Genomic DNA, 21,443 nt, shown 5'->3' on the forward strand with positions numbered 1-21,443 from the left:
TTTGACGGAATTCATGCAAAAGTAGCAGTCCTTCGCAATAACGGGTTTTTTCCATGTGGTTGGTGTAGAGTACTTGCGGTACTTTTCATTGTTTGAATTTTTTAGAAGATACAACATAAGCCTGCAGGAATTGCAAATGACGTGAGGAACCCCTTTTGTTTTTTGGTGCAGCAATTTACGGTCAAAACACTTTTCGTAAAGACTTTTCACTTCCTCGACGATTGATTTTCGCAAACTGCTCACTTCATATTTACTGCAAATGTAACAGAATGAATCTGAGCTATTCTTGCAGGCATGCGATTGAGAAATGCTCGCGGTTTTTTTCCTTGTAGCATGAGACTACACCAACCAAGTGATCCATTGATGAAGAGCTACGGTTGCATGATGACGACGTCAAAGAGCCCGCTTTCCCACCCTCACCAGACGCCGATACTGGGGTTTTTTTCTGCATCGTAATACACGTTTTACCTGTGTCTGCCATGACGGCATGAACGCCGTTTACCCAGAGACTCAGCCAATGTGGATCCGCTGTCCACCGTCACCACGTGGAGGTGCCCTGGTTACAGACATAGGCGAATAATGCTAGCAACAAGCGGTTACGAAACTCCAGACATTTACTCATATTAATGTCAAAATATGAAAGTACGCAAGAACAGGGTTGCCAGCGTAATCGGTTAGGTTAGGTTTTGGTAGGTTAGGATAGGTTAAACCTCTATGTAGGTTAAGCCGAAAGTGAATGAAACGGTATCGCAAACACAACGGGACAACACATTTAGTTTAATTGTGTTTCGTGAGGTTATGTTAGGTTAGACTAGGTTAGATTTATTTCTAGGTTAGGCTCGAGTTGACCCATTCGATGTAGCACACATTTGCTACAGGGAAATATGCTTCCAGAGCTTTACGTGTAGTTCAATAAATTTCTGTTAATTCAGGTTATGTGAGGTCAGGTTCTGTTGGGTAAAGTTATGTTAAATAAGTTGATATCAGGCAAGGGTTGATCCTTCACAGTTGTCGACATGTTTTTGAAGTGAAAATTTGCATCACTGGCATTATTTTGAAATTTATTTGCCACAGTGCATGATTTTTCGTCATTTTTTGAGGTTATGGCTCAACCATGACGTGATGGGTGATTTTTGATACCGAATTTGAATTCAGCGCCCCAAAATCCATAGGAATACGTGTGTCTTGTTACCAGATCCGGACAATTTTTTTTGTGTGGCTGTGAAATTATTAGTTTTTTTTAAAGTTTTGAATCAGTAGATGAAAGAGATTAATAAAATAATATTTTTTAGTCCTTGAATTTATTTACTGAGATTATAAAAATGTGTACCTTTAATTTTTAACTTTTGTTTGCTTCTGTGGCTGTCAAAAAAACTTAACCTCAAAATCTCTTGAATCGTCAATCTTTCAGCGATTATTTATTCAATTGGGTTAATTTATTTGAAGGTTGGATGTATACTTTTCGCCATTTTTTGTTAAATCCTCGAGGTCTTTAAATTTTCATATTTCAATAATTTTTGAATGAATTTATGCGATATCATGATACTCCGAAGCACTCACATTTTTCAGGCTTATGTTATTAGCGGTGTTATAACCGGGGATCGTGGATCCGTAAGTAAAATACCCGTGGTAATTTACATAGTTTTCTATGGTAAATTACTAGGCATTTTACATGCCTAGTTTCTTACAAGATGTATATTACACGTCTATGGGACTTTACCTTCTGCGGCTTCCGTTTCCCTCCACAAATATAACTTCTGAAACTTGTTGCCCATTGCAAACATTCTTGAAATAAATGAAATGAATTAACAAAATCACATAGGTACATAAGTTTATTATAATGAAGTTGGTTCTTCAGTTTATATTTGATTACGTACAATTTTTCAAAAATTGAATATAAAAACATATGAACAGTTTTTCAGTTATTAAATATTAAATTGATCAATATTTCATAATAATAATACTATTATTATTATTATTATTATTATTATTATTATTATTATTATTATTATTATTATTATTATGTGGCTCAGTTGGTTAGACACTCGGACTTCACCTCAGAGGTCCGGGGTTCGATCCCTGAGCCGGTACCTCTAGAAATTTTTCAATGTACGTTTACCGAGGTTCTGGTGGTTTGGAACCCACCTTAAGCTGTAGGTCTCCCCATCGTGTACTTGACTGTAACCCAGTCCGTCAATGATGGGGTAAAAACCAGGCTTTGTCCAATATGTCTGGGCAGACTGCTCTCATCAGATCACTTGATTGCATTATAAAAATGCGTCCGTGACTGATGATATATACCGGGACAGTCTCGTGCAAAATGATCAAATAAAAATCCAACTCTAACAAAAAATGCCTTCGACATATTGGGCAGTATAAGCCTGTGACAACATTTCGCCACAGAAATGTTTTTACAAAAACATAAATATAAATTTGAAAAATAATTACAAATTACGAAGGCTTTTTAGGTTAAAATAATCCACCTGTATTCCTAATATATATATATATACCTATCTCACGGTCGTGAGACGTGGTTATGGCTGAAATTTTACGGCGATTTCGCTGGTAGCGGGTGCAATTTTCCAGATTAGCCCCCGCTCCCGGCGAAATCCTGCGGTTGTCCTTATGAGAAATTTTTAGTTATATATAGATATCAATTGCAAATATTTAAATGAATAAATATAACAATATTTCAAAATTAATTGCATATCTGTGTTCCAGAAGATGCTTACAAGCAACATTCTTAAATATTATGTTGCAAAAAAAAACAATGCGCTCCATCTGGTTGATTTTGATTATTTTGATTTACTTGTATACGTTTAAAATTAATCTCATCGCATGGAATTTATGTTAGCTCGAAGTGTTTTTATGTTTGCTCTGTTTCAGTTTAGTTGACATTATTATTTTTTAATTAAAAATATTGGCATTGCAAAAAGAAGTCCTACGAATGCCCGTACAGGAAATTTAAAAAAGCGAGGTTATGCACAGTTCCATAGGTCCGCCATGTTGGCACGTAATTTACTAGGTATTTTACCTAGTAAATTACGTAAAATACTTGACTTATGTATTTTACGTGAAAAATTTTCATTTACGCTTTACTGCACATTCCTGCCTAGGATGGCGTTGTCGCCTCTGCTACAGTTGTACCTATCACCTCAGCATTTGGTTGGTTGATTCTCCTAGAGTCAGTTCAAAATGCGGCGGGATCATCTGTGATTTCATGTGATTAAAATCACCAGACCAGGCAATTGGGATGACAAAAGGTTCCAATAAAATTATCATACTCCAATTATGCATAAAGGTTAACTTTCTTTATTTTTATAATCACTGTTAATGAATCCCTGATGAAACACTCATTCTATGCATTTCCGTTTTATCACGCTTAGTCCATTCCGAATTTGTTGTTCGAAATTGATGGCTAGTTTGGATTAATGATTATTATTATGAATAATAATAATCATTAACAGAGAAATTCTTATTACTTCCACACGGGAACCCAAGTGAAAGTTTGAAGAACAAATTTGTTGTCGAAGACACAATGTCTGAGTTATTTATAAGAGCAATTTTTACTGATTTCTTACTTCCCCAAAAGCTTAAAATTTAAAGTAGAGGTAAGATTTCGAAGAAGCGATTTTGAAATTTGAAACGGCCGTCCTAGTTTCAAACCAATCAAGTGTAAAAAAGAAATAAACAAGTTAAAACTCGTTTCTCTTACATGTTCAAACCTGCTAACTAAAAATCAGCTCTGCCAAATGCGACAACACATAAAAACTTATGCAAAAATAATACTTAGGCCCCTTTTATGTCAAGAAACGTCAATACCTTCTGAATTTTACAGGATCTGGGATATTATATTTTTGTGAAATTAAAAACACGAAATTAATAAAAAGCATATTTGGCTTTAATTCACGCTAACGTAAAATAAAATGATAAATTGCTATAAAATTACGAAGCTAACCGATAAGAAAATGAATATAAAACATAAGAAAATATTAAATCTTGACAAAGAATTTGAACTTATATCGAAGTTTTCTCACGTACCTCGTCACGATATCAAACGCAAAGTTCCCGAGACCTAATGTGCGAGATCTTTTAAAGGCTCGCCCCTCCTAACTTCTTCGACCACCCCCAATTGTCCATCACTCTCGCAGCGTTTCCCTACAGCCTTACGGCCACGGATACATATGTGTGTGTGTATGATGTATTAGGTTTGAAGTGTGAGATATTGGGTATGGGGGATAGGCCAATGTTAAGAGAGAGAGAAAGACAAAGTGAAATGATATTAATAAAGGATCGAGAGAGGGCCAGTTGGAAGCGTGTGTGTTCGGATAAAAAAAAAGAGAAGGAGAGGACTATCGCGGAGAGATGCGTAAGCACGTGTATACCTGAAAATATGTGTTTCCATGTGTGGATGTGTATGTATAAATGTATGTTTATGCATACGTGCACGTAAAATTTGCCCTTTTTCGGGAAAATCTTTTATTTCCCGGACAATCACGGCCTCAGCAAGCTGAGCACGTAAACTTTGGCTCCCGTGCATTTATTAAGCCATGCCCGAAGGGATCTACATGCGAGTGATTTTCCAATATCTTGTTTTAAAATACAACTTCAAAATAAATTCCAAATTAATAAATTCGTTAGCTAATTAAATTAGGACTCGAGAACCTGAACTATAATATCTTGAAATTAAATCAAGTGTCTTAAAATTAATCTCAGCTATAAGCTATCAATGTTACCAATTTTTTCTATGTTTTTATAGTTCAAAAATAATAATTAAACGTTTAAAATACTATTACAATATTCGATGAAAATATTATTTCCAACGCCACTAAAAACGATTACTTATTCTACGAAGTTGTATCGAAATCGCGTATTAAAGAAACCGACATTGCGTCATCTAAACTCACTCTTGATTCGCCGCGAATATCGCACTCTTGTATACAGATGTTTCATATTTCATTCGGCTCTGTTTCATTACAAAATGAAACTTAAACCTAAATAAGTCGTGAATTAAAGCTGGGTTTCACATTCGATGTTTTGAAATTATAACTGATTATAAACTACTTTCGCAAGAAATGATTTTATACATTTTTAATCTTAGTTTAATAATCTTAAATATTTATTCACTTAATTCTATCCGAAACATCTTCCTTGTTTTAGGCGTGCGAATTTCACAAGACGGCAACAAGTTTAGTCCTGTTAGAGTTTTTTCAATTTGAACTAATTTAAAATAGTAGACGTGTCAAGAATTCTTGTCAGCAAGATATAATTTATATTTTTGAAGATTGCCAGAAAGTATGAAGAATAAAGCGTTAATGATAGTCTTTCTTAAGAATTTACGAAATATTTTAAAAAATCGAAGACCGGTGTGGAAATACCCCCATTTGGCCCTATTACAAGTCAGGTACTAATCGGGGGCTAGTCGGTTTATTAATTTTGACAAACTACCCAGTCGGGGACTAATCGGGGACTAGTTGGGCTTTTTGTTGTCAAAATTTCAGTCGAAACCTGGTCGGTGGTTGGTCAAGGGCTAGTCGAGCACTTTTGTTTACTAATTTCCGTGCGGGTAACCTTCAGGCTCTGGTCGGGAGCTAGTGGGGCTCTGGTCGGGTTATTCTTATGTTTGAGTTTTCGGCGAGGTTTTATCAAATGAGTTAATATCTAAAAAAGCGTAATGATTTTTTATTCTAAAACACTAAGAATATATTTAACAATAATTTTGCACCGTTTTTTGGAGAAAAGATTTAATTATGTTAAATTCATCTCAAATATACTTAATAAATAATTATTAAGTTAATAATTTTGTACGAAAATCAACTTTTTTATAAAAACAACGATCAAAATCTTCAAAAAGACGTAATTTTATTTTTTTGTAGTATTTTTTAGAAAATCGCGAATTTCTAGGAACATTTATAAATACCTTCGTATAAAATTTTAAGAAAATCCATATTGAAAAAATACATATAGATGCAGGTGAAAAGTCTGCCGAAAGTCATAAGACTCTAAATTTGTACATATGCTTATTTTTAAATTGATCTGAAAGGTTTGCCATATGTAAATAAAGTATAATCCTTCATGTAGTTGATATTGGAAAGAGAAAAAGTTTTTGAATTATCAGTGAAGAGCAGTATCCTAGTAGTAAACTATTAATCACGGTACAGTTTAGATTTCGCTACCACCTTCATTTGAGTTTTGCGGTTCTGGACTGGTAGCTTTAAAGAAAATCCGCGAGGGCGCGACGAGCCGCCTCCCGCGCAACAGAAATGATGCGTCGAGTGTTTAAGACAGCAGTCCACACGTAACGAAGCATAATTACCTGGAGCAGAGACTACTGTGACCAACATGGCGGTTCCTTCCGAGCGAAGCTCTTCCATTGCTGCCTTCCAGCTGAAGTTTATTTTTAAAATTAATATTCCACAAATTTTGGGGAATTTTAGTTGCATAAATTTATGTATTTTTAAGCGTAGGATATTGTTCCTTATTAAATCTTGGGTAAATTTAAGCACTTTTAAATATTTGAAAAAAGTTTATGGAGATTTCTGTAAATAATAAGTATTTTGACGAACTTTCAGAGGATGTTCCACAACTTTTTTGGGGTTTGGTTAATATTCGACGCGGATGTATTATCATATGACCCCTACTAGTACCCGATCAGGCCCCAACTAGGATAAGTCGGGTCATCTGTCTAGTCCCCACCCCCCCGAATGCTCTATCGTGACGCTATTGGTCGGGGTCTAGTCAGATGACCCGACTTAAGGTTGGGTCGACTGGTCGAGAACCAGACTAGTTCCCCATTTGAATTTCTACACGGGGAGATTCTTTAATTTCAAGCAATTAAATAAATGAAGTATGCATTTTTCCTGTTTAAACTTGCTTTCGACTATAGTTTTAGATTATTGATTTTCGTGAAGAACTTAGGCAAAAATTCTTAAGATTACAACCATATCAAAATTTAATTGCCAATTATTGAATAATTAACAATTGAAGATTCCTAATATTACATGTGATGTTGAATGGTTCATGAAAAATTAATATTTTGCGTATAATTCTCACTAAGTTAATACATATAGTTATAGGCTTATAATTAGTGCGAGAAAGAGCGAGGCAGACTATACAATTTTCATTAGTAAGAGAGTTTACCGCTAAAATTTTCATAATTACATAATCCAACAGAAAGTTGGTATCATTTACCTAATAAATTGAGAAACCAAAAATTCCTATACAGAGATAATTTTATTTCGCATATTATCGATTCTACACTCTAAAATTAATTCAGTCAAAATTTGACTCATTGACTCAACTAAGCAGGTTTTGACTTGCGAATCAGTCATTTTGACAGGCAAACAGTCGTTTTGACTGATTTAATTAGTCACTCAAAAACACTGATTCCCAGTCAAACAAAGTGACTGATTTTTCAGTCATTTTCTAAATCACAAGTAAATCGGTCATTTTATGTTAGAAGAAAGTAAAGAGTGGTTTTTCCTATACAAAAACAACCAGAAATTTGTTTTTAGATATTACTTGATAGAACACTTTTTTAATAGTTATTAACGATGCAATTTTCAATTAACATTAATAATAAATAATTATTTTTTAATTAAGTATAAATAAATAATTAATATAAATATTAATTTCTATTAAAATTTTATATTATTATTTTTACTATTAAAATTATACGTTATTAATTTTTTATATATTTTTAATATTTACATCACAAAAATGTTTTATTATAAATTATATATATAAGATGTTAATCGATAAAATAAACCAAGTGAACGGTTAAACATTTTTTTAACGAACATAAAACCCAAATACAGGGGCTGGGTAGCTAGAATCTTCCAACGAATTTTCATATTTTTGCAACCCCTCGATTTTCAGTTAATAAAATAATTTTCACTACAGTGTCTCACTGCAGGGAGAAACTTTCAGTTATAAAATTAGATGGTATAATAATTATTTTTACAATACGACAATAGCAAGCCAGGATATAGACTCACAATTGTAAGAATTACTATTGTGAATATTAAATTCTGAAGTTATTATGTCAATTGAAATATAAAAAAAGACTAAATAATTGGACTTATACCAAAAGAAACTTAATATAATGCCTAAGGCAGAATGTGAAGTTTACAAAACACAATAGTAAAAACATTTTGTCTATGTTCATTCTATACGCATTTCTAATTTTTTCCATAGAAAATAGGAAAAATTTCCATGGCCGAGAGAGCAAAATAAAAATAAATTCGCATTCACTTCACGCACTATACATTTTATACATTAAGCATACAATAAGATATTTATATTTTATTCTAAGCTGAAAGAGAAAAAACATTGTCAGAAGATATCAGCCCTGGCGGGAATTTAACACGGGTCTCCTGGGCAGTAGAACGCGGATATTTCACTGTGATAAAACAAATGATAAGTTTTAGGAATTTTATCATCCTTATGAACATCGGCGCGTGTGATGACGTCTTTTGGTAATAAATCGCGAAGCACTACATTTAATTGTTTTTTCTTTCATCGCACCTTCCCAGGCAATAATACTATTTTCTCCGCTATATCCTAGATTTCCATCGAAGTTTTGTAAATATCAATACTATAATCAATATTATAATGTTACTTGAAACATCAAATTTTATTGTTAGCAGTTTTCGAGTTTTCAGATTTAAGAATTCTTTGAAATCCTTGAAAATATATAAATAAATTTTTGTTAATTTTACTCCAATCTTATAAAATCTCATGAAATCTCGTCAAATTATATTAAATAACATTTAATTATATTTCTTAAAATCCTTTGCAATATTTTTAATTCTATGCAATCTTTTAAAACCCTTTTAGATTCCATAAAATACCTTCTTGGGAGCATTTAAAATCCTTTAAAATGACTGAAATCATTTGAAATTTAATAAAAACCCGTAAAAATCCTTTGAAATATTTAGAAATCCTTTGAAATCCTTTCAAATACCATATCTCAATCTGATAAACTGAAAAACTGTTAAATCATTTTTTGTTTAGTTATTTCAAATTTGGTGAAAAAACTTTATTTTTTCTGGATTTTATAATATTGTTTGGAATCCTTTAAAATTACTGACATCATTTGAAATCTTATAAAAGCCCGTCAAAATACTTTGAAATATTTCGACATCATTTGAAATCATTTGAAATCTTTTCAAATCTTTTCAAATACCATAGCTCGATTTGATAAAGTGAAAAAATGTCTACTTAAAACTTATGTACTGTAATTTTTATAATTTTCTAAATTTTGATTAATTTTACAGTCTTTGAAGTATTGAAAGGCTTTTTTTACTATACAATTTTTGAATTATTGTCAAATGTCCACGTCTTGAGACCCTCTGAAACCGAAAGACAGGTTTTTACGAAAGTGTCTGTCTGTATGTTTGTATGTCTATTTGTCTGTCTATCTGTGAACACGATAACTTTCGAAAAGATTAATGTATTAGATTGCCCTTTGGCACACTCGTTTAGTGTCCTAAACTAAAGGTCAAGTTTGTTAGCCAGCCATTTTGGATAAAAAGTGGGCACATTTTGAATATTTTTGAGACCACTTTTTTGAAAATTCCAAAATTCTCGGTACGGTTATTTATAGCATTCAAAAAGTTGAACAATTTATCCTCATGACTTTTTTTTAAAAATCAAAAATTACCAGAGTTAGAGCATTTTCAAAATCCAAAAAAAAAAACAAATTAAAACGAACATTTTAAGCCAAACAACGCATGATACGAAAAGAAGTCAAGAGGCAAAAAACGTTACTTTTTAAAAGCCCTACAAGATTACGATTACAATTTTTTTTAATTTGGTCGAAAAGTTAAAAATTCCAAATTTAATCGTACCAAAAATTTTTGAAACCAAATTTTTTTAAGATATAAAAATTGTATGTACGGTTGCTCATGGTACTCAGAAACTCAAACAATTTATCTTCATGACTTTTTTCTATAAAAAGAAAATTATCAGAGTTAGAGCGTTTTCAATATCAAAAAAAAAAAAAAATAACAAACTGTAATGAACATTTTAAGCCAAACAACGCATGATATGAAAAAAAGCCAAAAGAAGAGAAGCTTTGCCTTTTGAAAGCCCTGAAAGATTATAATAACAACATTTTCAATTCGGTCAAAAGTTGAAAATTCCAAATTTGGTCGTACAAAAAAATTTGGAAACCACATTTTTTCAATATTTAAAAATTCTATGTACGGTTGTTCATAGTACTCAGAAACTCAAACAATTTATCCCCATGACTTTTTTCTATAAAAAGAAAATTATCAGAGTTAGAGCATTTTCAAAATCCAAAAAAACAAACTGAAATGAACATTTTAAGCCAAACAACGCATGATATGAAAAAAAACCAAGAGAACAAAAACTTTGCGTTTCGAAATCCCTACAGGACTACGACAACAACTTTTTTAATTTGGTCGAAAAGTTGAAAATTCCAAATTTGATTGTACCAAAAATAATGAAAAATTCCATTTTTGGTCAAACTATGCAAGATACGAAAAAAATAAAAAAGCTCAAATTGCGCGCCCTGGGAAGAATTACAAATTTATAATGAATAATTTTTGATAGGACACGTAGTTTTTGCTTTAATCGTAAAAAATATCATTCAAAATAAAAATATTAAATTTGTTCGAAAAAACGACACAAGGTGCAAAGTTAAATTACGAGACAAAAGTTGTTCGCCTAAAAAGATCTATAAATTTATTATTAATCATTTTTTGATTGGACGAGTAGATCTTCTTTTAATCGTAAAACATAAGATAAGAAATGCAAAAATGAACTTTTTGGAAAAGGCGCAGAAAAGACGAAAGAGGACATAGGCTCCTATATAGGACCCTGTATAGGTTCCTTTATTAGACCCTATGCAGATGAGCAGTTGTTTTTATTCAATCGTAAAAAACAACATTGAAAATAAAAAAACTATAAAAACAAGGAAATAAGAATTAGTATGATTCAATTTTTATGCATATTATGAATTGCAATGATATACATTTATTGAAATGATGCATGTTTCAGAGCAGCTTAGAATACAATTTAAAGCAAATTAAGAAACAAATACAAAAATAATCATGATAAATACAATTTGCTTTTTATTTTGCAATTTTTAAATAAGTAATCCCAGGCAGAGTTACATAAAAATGTATTATAATTTATACAAAAGTGTTATGTACAATGTAGAAAAGTTTACATGTTGGATAAAATCGAGTGCGAAGCACGAGATACGTGATGAGAATGTGTTCGTTAAAGCCGAAAGAGTTTTAACAAAAGAGAGTTCAAAATTACAAAATTACAGTTGTCGGTCCGTTCACCTTTGATTTTAAAAGGTCTGTGCCCGAATGTGGAAGAAATGCAAAGACCAAGTGCGAAGTGCGATTGCCATCAGTCGCATGCCGTAGGTGCGCTCAAACTCTCTTTCGACGAAAGAGAATTCACAATTACAAAATTACAGTGGTGGATGTTTTGAGTCTTGATTTTAAAATGTTTGCGCAAGAATGTGCGAAAATATAAAGACCGAGCGCGTAGCGCGAGGTAAATATATAATCGAGCGCGAAGCGCGAGATAAATAAAACATTGAGCGCGAAGCGAAGCAGATTTTTCATTTTATTTTCAGAGCGGAATAGATGTCGACGAGTTTATTGAAAAACGAAATAGCCGACAATGGATCTCCTCTAGCAATGTTTGATATACTTTTTAAATTGCATTATGTTATAAATGTTTGCTAAGTGAATTCCCTTAAGATTTCTAATAATTTCATAGAATCCTATTTATACAGGGTGGACACGCTGGGGCTTACATACATAGCGAACCTGATGCTACCCGAATTGCACAACAGCAGGGAAGAAGCCATTATACCGGGTTATTTTTATATTTTACGCCCTCAAAGTTGCATTCGGATTAGCCATTCGGTTAAGTCCGTGCATCTTCGGATCTAGTTTATCATAGTTTCCATGGCTGCGTTCGAAACTTCAAATGGATACAAGCGTCAAAACAATATAGGTTATGTTACATAGTAATTATAAATAATAAAAGTGTTTAATTAATAATGAAGTGAGACATGTGAACTGAGAAGTAAACGTCAATTCTTTCTGTGTCAATAATATTATGGAATGTCTGCTGAGTGACAAATACTATAAAATAGTAATAATATTCTGCGCTTCCAGTGGGCGAAGAGTGAATTGTGTTCAACGATTATTTGCGGCAAAAAAAGGTATGTTATGAATATATAGGATAGTGGTTTTATATGTTTATCACTGACAGTGTCGACAGTAATAATTTAAATAATAATTACTTATTGTAAATTACCAATCATTACTTTATAATCAGTTCAATAAGTTAAACATTATTTCTGAATTTAAAAATAAATTACCATTGTTTTTTTTACAGATTCATCCTAGAAGAAATACACATCAGGAAATGCAGATTGAATTAGTGCATTTCGGCTTCGTGTGTTTCAATAAACATTGTTGGAAAAACTTTATCTCTGGACCTTATAGCAAGACTGGGGATTGATCAACCTAAAATTAATATTCTGAGTCATTTCGATGGTATAGGCGTATCAAAAAGATATCTCTGAGCACTTTAACTTGCCCGGAATTTAATTAATAGAATTTTTAGGGATTAATTTAATTTTGGAAAATGTTTTCTCTCGTCCTCATCTCAAAAATTGATTTGTTCAACCATTAAATTAAATTAGAGACTCGCTGGGGATAGGAGTGTATCAGTAATAAATCTAGAAGAAAAATTTTAGACCGCAATTTTTATTCCAAAATTTTTAAAAATTATTTTATTTTGGAAATTGCTATATCTGCATCTGATTTCCAAACTGGCATTTGAGCAGCCCTGAAATCAATTTAAAGACGCTTTTCGAAAATGATTTCTCTGGACCTGATTCCAAATTTTTGTTTGATCAACTACTAAAATAAATTAAAGACTCGTTGGTGATAAAATTTTATCAGTATTAAATCTAGAAGAAAAATTTTAGGCCGATATTTTCATTTTAATTTTTTTTGTTTAATTATTCTATTTTCGAACTTGCTATATCTGTATCTGATTTCCAAACTGGCATTTTATCAGCCCCTAAAACCAATCTTAAGTAATTTTGATGGTATCGGTGAGCACCAAAAAATTTCCAAGCAATTTAAAAAGTCCCAATTTCAATTATTAAAGTTTTTAGGTATTTATTTTATTTTCGAAAATGTTTTCTCTGGATCTCTTCTCAAAATTCGGTTTAATCAACCACTGAAATAAATTAAAGACTCGCTAAGGATAGGAGGGTATCAATACTAAATCTAGAAGAGAAATTTTAAGCAGGAATTTTCATTCCAATTTTTTTAAAAATTATTTTATTTTCGAAATTGATATATGTGGATATCTATTTCAGATGTTACCCTTTCAATTGGAGGTTGTCTTATATTTATTTTGATCAAACGAAATTTTGAGATGACGTCCAGAGAAGACATGTTCTAAAATAAAAATAATCCCTAAAAAGTTTATTAATTAAAACTTGAGCTTGTTAAATTGCTTAAAATTGATTTTAGGGGCTGATAAAATACCAGTTTTGAAATCAGATCCAGATATATTAATTTCGAAAATAAAATAATTTTAAAAAAAATTGGAATGAAAATTCCTGCTTAAAATTTCTCTTCAAGGTTTAGTACTGATACCCCCCTATCCTCAGCGAGTCTCTAATTTAATTTAATGGTTGATCAAATCAAATCTTGAGATGAGGACGAGAGAAAACAGTTTCTAAAATAAAATTAATTCCTAAAAATTTTATTAATTAAACTCCGGGCAAGTTAAAGTGCTTAGAGATATCTTTTTGATACGCCTATACCATCGAAATGACTCAGAATATTAATTTTAGGCTGATCAATCCCCAGTCTTGTGATAAGGTCCAGAGATAAAGATTTTTCAACAATGTTTATTGAAACACACAAAGCCGAAATGCACTAATTCAATCTGCATTTCCTGATGTGTATTTCTTCTAGGATCAATCTGTAAAAAAACAATGGTAATCTATTATTAAATTCAGAAATAATGTTTAACTTATTAAACTCATTAGAAAGTAATGATTGGTAAATTTACAATAAGTAATTATTATTTAAATTATTACTGTCGACACTGTCAGTGATAAACATACAAAACCACAAAAAATTTCTTTGGTAAAGAATAATCAATCTAAATTATAATAAACATGCCGGGCCGATCTGTCATTATTTCGAGGTTATGTTCAGATTCACGTGTTTGTCCTGATTGCTGTAAGTAAATGTAGGTAATTTCAATTTAAAGTTTACCCATTTAATACTTTATTTACTTTAATACATATCCTATATATTCATAACATACCTTTTTTGCCGCAAATAAGCGTTAAACACAATTCACTCTTCGTCCACTGGAAGTGCAGAATATTATTACTATTTTATAGTATTTGTCACTCGTCAGACATTCCATAATGTTATTGACACAGAAAAAAATTGGCGTTTACTTTTCAGTTCACATGTCTCACTTCATTATTAATTAAACACTTTCATTATTTGTAATTACTATGTAACATAACCTATATTGTTTTGACACTGTATCCATTTGAAGTCTCAAACGCAACCATGGAAACTATGATAAACTAGATCCGAAGATGCACGGACTTGACCGAATGGCCGATCCAAATGCAACTTTAAAGGCGCGAAATATGAAAATACCCCTATATAATGGCTTCTTCTCTACTGTTGTGCAATTCGGGTAACATCAAGTTCGGCATGTATGTAAGCACCAGCGTGTCCACCCTGTATAAAGTGCCTAACACAAAGTCTGAAAATTCAGTGAAAACTTTAAATATTTTACTCTGCAATATAGAATAAATTATTAATATTAATATTGTAATTTATCATTATTATTATTAGTTCTTTATGTACAGGGGGTTAACATGCGGGCTAAACATAGTTTGAATAAAAATATGTAAATAAACGGGAACTATTTGTATGTTAATATTCTTCATTGCATTCCTACATTTTATTAAATATTTATAATAAGGCATAAATGAATGATTCAGCCAATCAAGAGTGACAAGTCAGTGAAAGGTACAGTTTATACCAGTAAAAATGACTGATTAGATTAATCGAATTGATTAATTTAAACAGTGAAAGTTACGGACTAACTGATTGACAAAATTATTCAAACTGACTGACAAAATCACTCAAAATTACTGATTAAGCCAGTCAGTCAAAATGTCTGATTCAAAATGTCATTTTTGACTGATTTGTCAGTCGCCGATTCCGCACTGTTTGAATGAGTCAAAATTGACTGGCAATTAGTCATTTCTGACTGATTAAAATTTAAAGTGTATTCAAACTTCCCTCCCCCCTCCATTTAATGGATCAATGTGACTACCCCCGTTTTTTTAAATTTTTAATGTAATTTAAATATTTGAATTTACACCTCTCAGGTAAGTTATAATTTGACATTGTTTACAGTTACTTTTAATAATATTGCTTTTTTATTTCATATTAATTTTCCTTCTTATACCCCCCCCTTCTTTTTCTTCTACCTCATTATATTAAAACTATTCTTACAAGGATATAAAAAAAATTTTAGTTTTTATTATTAGTGTTATTATTTAGAATCTTCAATTTGCTTAACTGTTCACTTAATAAAGTATCTCTGCCCAATAGAATAACCCCTGGAGAGAAGGGTTTGACTTAGCGTTCAGCTTCTCTCACGCGCAATCACCAGAAGAGCACTCGCAATCCCTTTCGTGCAAAACGACCCCAAGGAACTTACTATCCTGGAGGCCCCCCTCCAAAAACTCACGCACGTCGGCCTCGATGACCCCATGTTGAACGACCCCCGCAGGGGGACCCCTCTTTACCCGCGCACCGTCATCCTGAACTGCTACAGGGGCACTCAGAGGAGTTACGTGACCCCCCAGACTTAGCTCATCCTCCAGGTTATCCAGGGGCGGCTCCAAATTTAATATCCTTTTCAGAGCGGATTCAAACGCACATAAGCACAGGAGGCATGATACCGCAGGATTTATCTGATGAACAAAATACCCATACTCAGGGCACTCCTTGGGCATGGCGTAGATTCCTGGAAGGGCAAGGTGCAGGGTGATCTCCCAATTACCCTCCCAGTCGACCACCCTTTTTAAATGCTCCCTCATGCACCGCAAGCAAACCCCAATCCAGATCATTATCCTTATTTTTGATTTGATATGATGAAGTTCATTTATTGTTACGGGAACATTTTCCTGTACACTGAGAAACATTCCTTACCAGAAGGAAGGGAAGTTTCTTAACTTATTTTAATTTCCTTATTTGGTTAATTTTATTTTATTAATTCTACAGGATGGACACGCTGGGGCTTACATACATGGCCAGGTGAATGCTACCCGAATTGCACAATAGCAGGGCAGAAGCCATTTTACAGGGGTATTTTCATATTTCGCGCCTTTAAAGTTGCATTCGGATCGGCCATTCGGCCAAGTCCGTGCATCTTCGGATTAAGTTTATGAGAGTTTCTATGGTTGCGTTCACAACCTCAAGCGGTTATGTTCAGGTTCACCTGTTTGCCCTAGTCGCTGTCAGTAAATATAGGCAATGTCAATTTAAAGTTTACGCATGTAATATTTCATTCACTTTATTTAAAACATATCCTGTCTATTCATAACATACCTTTTTTTATGTAGTAAAAATAAGCGTTAAACACCATTCACTCTTCGCCCACTGGAAGCACAGAATATTATTACTATTTTATACTATTTGTCACTCAGCAGCTATTCTATAATGGTATTAGCAAAGAAAAAAATTACGTTTACTTCTCAGTTCACATGTCTCACTTCATTATTAATTAAACACTTTTATTATTTGTAATTACTATATACACTGTTATATATAAGCTGTTATGCAATTCTGGTAGCATTCAACTCGCCATGTATGTAAGCCCCAGCGTGTCCACCCTGTATATTTTGATTGATGATTTATTTTTAAATTCATTATAAAAGAGAATTCTTTATTTTACTTTTTTTTTCTTCATTAATAGTGATTTTTAGTTTTCTACCCTTTATATCATTTATGTAATTTTCCAGAATAATTTTACCATATTAATTTTTATGTTACAATAAGCATAAAGCATGAATTAAATTCAAGCACAATAAGCATAAAGTTAAGCGTCAAGGTAAACTTTTATTTACTTAAATGCTGCTAATTAAATGTGCTGACATGTGTGTTAATTTATGCAAACATTTGAACCCTCCTTGAAAAATTTTGGATTTATTTTTTTATCGTAGTATTCGTTATATTTTAATATTACTTGATGTAATCTATCTCGAGTTAAAGAATGGAGATCATCCCATTTCTGAAATAATTCGTTTAATTGATCGCAATCAGTATAAATAAATAAAATGGGCAAATCCAGTAGATTCATGAACATTTATATTATATGAAAAAATGACAAATCTAAAACAATTATCCCAATTCTTCTCGCCGTTAAAAAGTCTTATGTACTCTATTAAAGTCTGATGACTGCGCTCAAGTGAGCCCAAGGTCTGTGGGTGATAAGCGGTAGATCGTATTTTACGAATTTTAAATATTTTACACATAGATTTCATTACGTGACTGATCAAATTCCGACGTGAAATAAATTCCTCGGCGAGTGCCTGAGCTATTGTTACAGAATCATTATTAATTAGCAGTATTGCGTCAGAGTATTTAGAAAAATTACATTCTATTGTGAAAATATGGGTATTTCCTTTTAAAGTTACAGGCAAAGGACCTACCAGGTCAAGTTTAATTTTTTTCAAATAGTTCTTTAGGAGTATCCCCATATAGCACAAGAGTTTGTAGCAAGCTTGTCAAAAAGAAGCATAGGCATTCTGAAATTAAGAATGACATCTGAAAATTAAATTAAGGGACTTAAATTCCTGAAATTCAGGTCGGGACTATCTGAAATTTAGGGAGGCGTGACCTGAAATTCAGGTATGCATGCTCTTCAATTAAGAATGTATGTATACTGAAAGCTAATTTAATCTTAAGTTAATACTCTGTTCTAACTGAAATTAAGGGTAATATTCGAACTAAAATCCAGAAATTTCTCACGCCTAACTGACACTGAACAGCCCTTCTTATATAGTTATACGTTTTACAAAATATACAAGTTGGGTTCTAACTCGCAAAAAAGTACAGGAAAAGTAGGAAAAATGGAAAAAACGGTATAAAGGGAGCAGGTGCGGTCCAAAATCTTCGGATAATTGCGTTACATAATGTATTAGAAGGACGCTCACGTTGCGAAGTAAAAAGATTCGTAATAATTTAATTGTTTTGATGGGTTTAATAATCCAAATATTGTCTGGCAACTGCAAATGATTTTTATGCAGCACTTTTTTAAATCTGTGAAACTAAAACTCCACGAATTATAGAAACATAGTACCAAAGCCGAGACTAACCAACGCGACACGGAGTAGAGTAGGACGCGACTAGGATAATTAGAAGGTATATTCCCTTATTTTCGGTAACGGAGGCCTTACAGGCTATTTCAGGTTACCTTCAGCTTACTTTCAGAACTGAATATTGAATTTTCGGAGCATACTTTACTTTATTCCAGAAGAAAAATGCTGATTTCTTATTTAAAATAAGGTAGTCCTTTATTCAAGATAGTTTGCACACTTAAATTTAGTTACTTCCTTAATTCAAGTCAAATATGAAATAAAGTCGAAAATAACTTTAAGTATTTGTTTGTACTGTATAGGTTTTCAATGTTCTCCCAGAATGCCGTCTTACGTGTCTACAAATTCATATGATGTATGGTACTTAAAAAAAGAAATTTGTAATAAAACTTGCCTACGAATTTCCCTCCAATGTTCTCTCAATATTGCAGATAACCTTGCAATGCAAGCTTCCGGACCTTGCATCGCAAGGTTTAGGCAAGCTGGTCGCAGACTCTTGTGTTATATGGGTCGGTAATTATCATGGGCATACGAGTAACCTTTCTAACTAATTTGTTTCTTTGTCAGTGTGTGCAAAGATTGACAATTCTCTTAACACCTTCCTTCATCCCTTCCCAATAATACCTGGTTCTAATTGCCCAATACGTTTTAGAGTTTCCCTTATGACCACCGACCACGGACTCGTGGTATTCTTTTTTTCTTTCATCACGCTTTAATAGGGTAGGTTTAATAATTTCTCCTGAGCAAACTATCATCCATAATCCAGAATTTCAAAACACCTGTGAAATCACCTTTTTAATGTAAGGCTAATTTAAAGGGTTCAATCCATTTCTGACTTTATAAATTTTTACCTTTTTTATATCTAAGGCTTCCACAGCCTTCCTAAAAGCCTGAATTATCGGAGGTATAGAATTCAAAAACAGAATTTCATAAAATTTGTTTTTAACCACCAGACTAAAAATGTATCTTCCATTTTTAGAAAAAACCAGTACTTCTCCATTTTAGAATTTTCTCTTTTTCCCTGTTAACTTCCGAGTACAGGCCACCGTCGGCAGAAACAAAGTGAGCTGCCCATATATATCTTATCTTTACTATAAGAAATACAAATTTCAGTAATGTCAAAAAGTTTATCTATTTTGATTCCACTTTTCATGCCAATTCTTATTAGCCAATTTCTTTATTGTTAGGCTTTTTACTCTCAAACCCAAGAGATTTTTCATAATTTTTATTACCAGAAAACTTCTTACTTTTATATATTAGACCATTACCAAACTACTGGTCAGGTTCCTGATCACCCCGTTCATTTAAGAAGTGGCTCAGAGAAACTGTATTGCCAATTGCACAATTTAAACTGGTGCCTGCCGCTTGGAAAGGCTGAATGTTCAATTTGCAATCCTTAATCACTACACTTCCGATAATGCATCCCAGTTTCCGAATGGGTACAGGGATCCACACCACTTACATCGCCGATGGGTTCAGGGATGATAACATCCACACCAATTACATCTGCCAGGAGAAAACATTTTTGTCATTGTGTCCAAGGTCAGTAGGGATTGTTTCGAGTGTTTCGCTCAAATATATTCTAGCCGCATTAGACCCCAGACTAGATTGTTCCGTAAAACTAGTCACCGGCGGTAGACCAAGATCTTGGGCCGGGAACTGTGCACCCCCATTGATTTACACAACATCCTTACCATACTGGAGTTGATTGAAATATTCCTCAATATCACCATTAAAAATTCAATTTTTAATTATTTTATCATCTTTAATTTCTCCAGGCTCATGGATTATAGCGCAGGGGACCGCCTCATGATGTGTACTTGTCAGAGGGAATTCTCCATAGTCATCCCCCATAGCCGGTGAAATTCCATTCTTCAATATAGGATTTCGTGAAAGGACATCAGCAACATAATTTATTCGTCCCGGTCGCTAAACAATTTTATAAAGGTACTCGCTCAATTTGATTCTCCAGTGGGCCAACCTAGAAACAGGATCCTTTAAATTGTCTAACAATACGAAAGGCATCGTTCAAAGTCCTAGAGGTAAAAGCAATTGGTAAGTCTTGACTCAAATTTCCTTGACTCAAGACTGCCCCCGATACAAAATCAGAAGCATCGCTACTAAGAATAAAAGCCTAGTGAAGGCAGTCTGTTCCAATGGAATCCATTTAAACTTTACTCCGTCCTTCTAAATGAAGGTAAGAGGTTTAGCTGTTTTTGTAAATTTGGCAATAAATCATCTATAATAACCCAATAAGCCCATAAATTGATTGATGTTCTTTTTATTTTTTGTAATCGGGAATTCTTTGACAACTATGATTTTACGGGGATCACATTTTTCTCCATTTTAAGTAATTACGAGTCCTAAGAGCCGGTTTCACTAACCTCAGTTAAATCATTGGTTAACCGACAACGTGTTAAATGTAATACCATAGTTAAACCTCGATTATCCTGTCGCGCGTTCCACCACGTTTTTGGAGGTTGATACATATACTTATAGGCTTATAATAAATGCGGCAATCTTCTTTTTTCCTATTTAACTTACTTCCATTTTGCATTCAAATCTTACTCGGGGGATTTTTGGGGTCGCTGAATCCGAATCTGAAGTCAAAATTCGAAAATTAAAAATGACGTATCCAATATGGTGGACGAAAATACATAAATAATCGGCTCGATTTGAATCAATCTCGGTAATAATGGGGTTTTGGGGTCACTGAATCAGAATTTGAAGGCGAAATTCGAAAATTTTAAATGGCGTATATTTTTGTCCGTCATTTAAAATTTTTAAATTTTGACTACACTTTCGGGTTTAGCGACCCCAAATACCCGTAAGTACCGAGATTGATTCGAATCTAGCCGTTTTTTTTTGTATTTTCGTCCGTCATATTGGATACGCCATTTTGGATTTTTGAATTTTTACTTCATATTCAGATTCAGCGACCACAAAAACCCCAGGATACACATTTTAAGAACAAATTTTCCTGCGATATGGTACAAAA

The 21,443-nt window shown here is 32.9% G+C and overlaps 1 long non-coding RNA gene across 1 annotated transcript in view; it reads left to right on the forward strand.

Moving 5' to 3' along the window:
- LOC117170581 overlaps positions 1-20,602 on the forward strand; it is a 74,647-nt gene extending 54,045 nt beyond the window's left edge. The window contains exon 3 of the long non-coding RNA XR_004466825.1: positions 20,224-20,602. This is a non-coding gene — a long non-coding RNA (uncharacterized LOC117170581). The remainder of the gene's footprint in view (positions 1-20,223) is intronic.
- Positions 20,603-21,443: the final 841 nt, after the last annotated feature.

The sequence above is a fragment of the Belonocnema kinseyi genome, chromosome 4, assembly GCF_010883055.1.
Source record: "Belonocnema kinseyi isolate 2016_QV_RU_SX_M_011 chromosome 4, B_treatae_v1, whole genome shotgun sequence".
NCBI lineage: Eukaryota > Metazoa > Arthropoda > Insecta > Hymenoptera > Cynipidae > Belonocnema > Belonocnema kinseyi.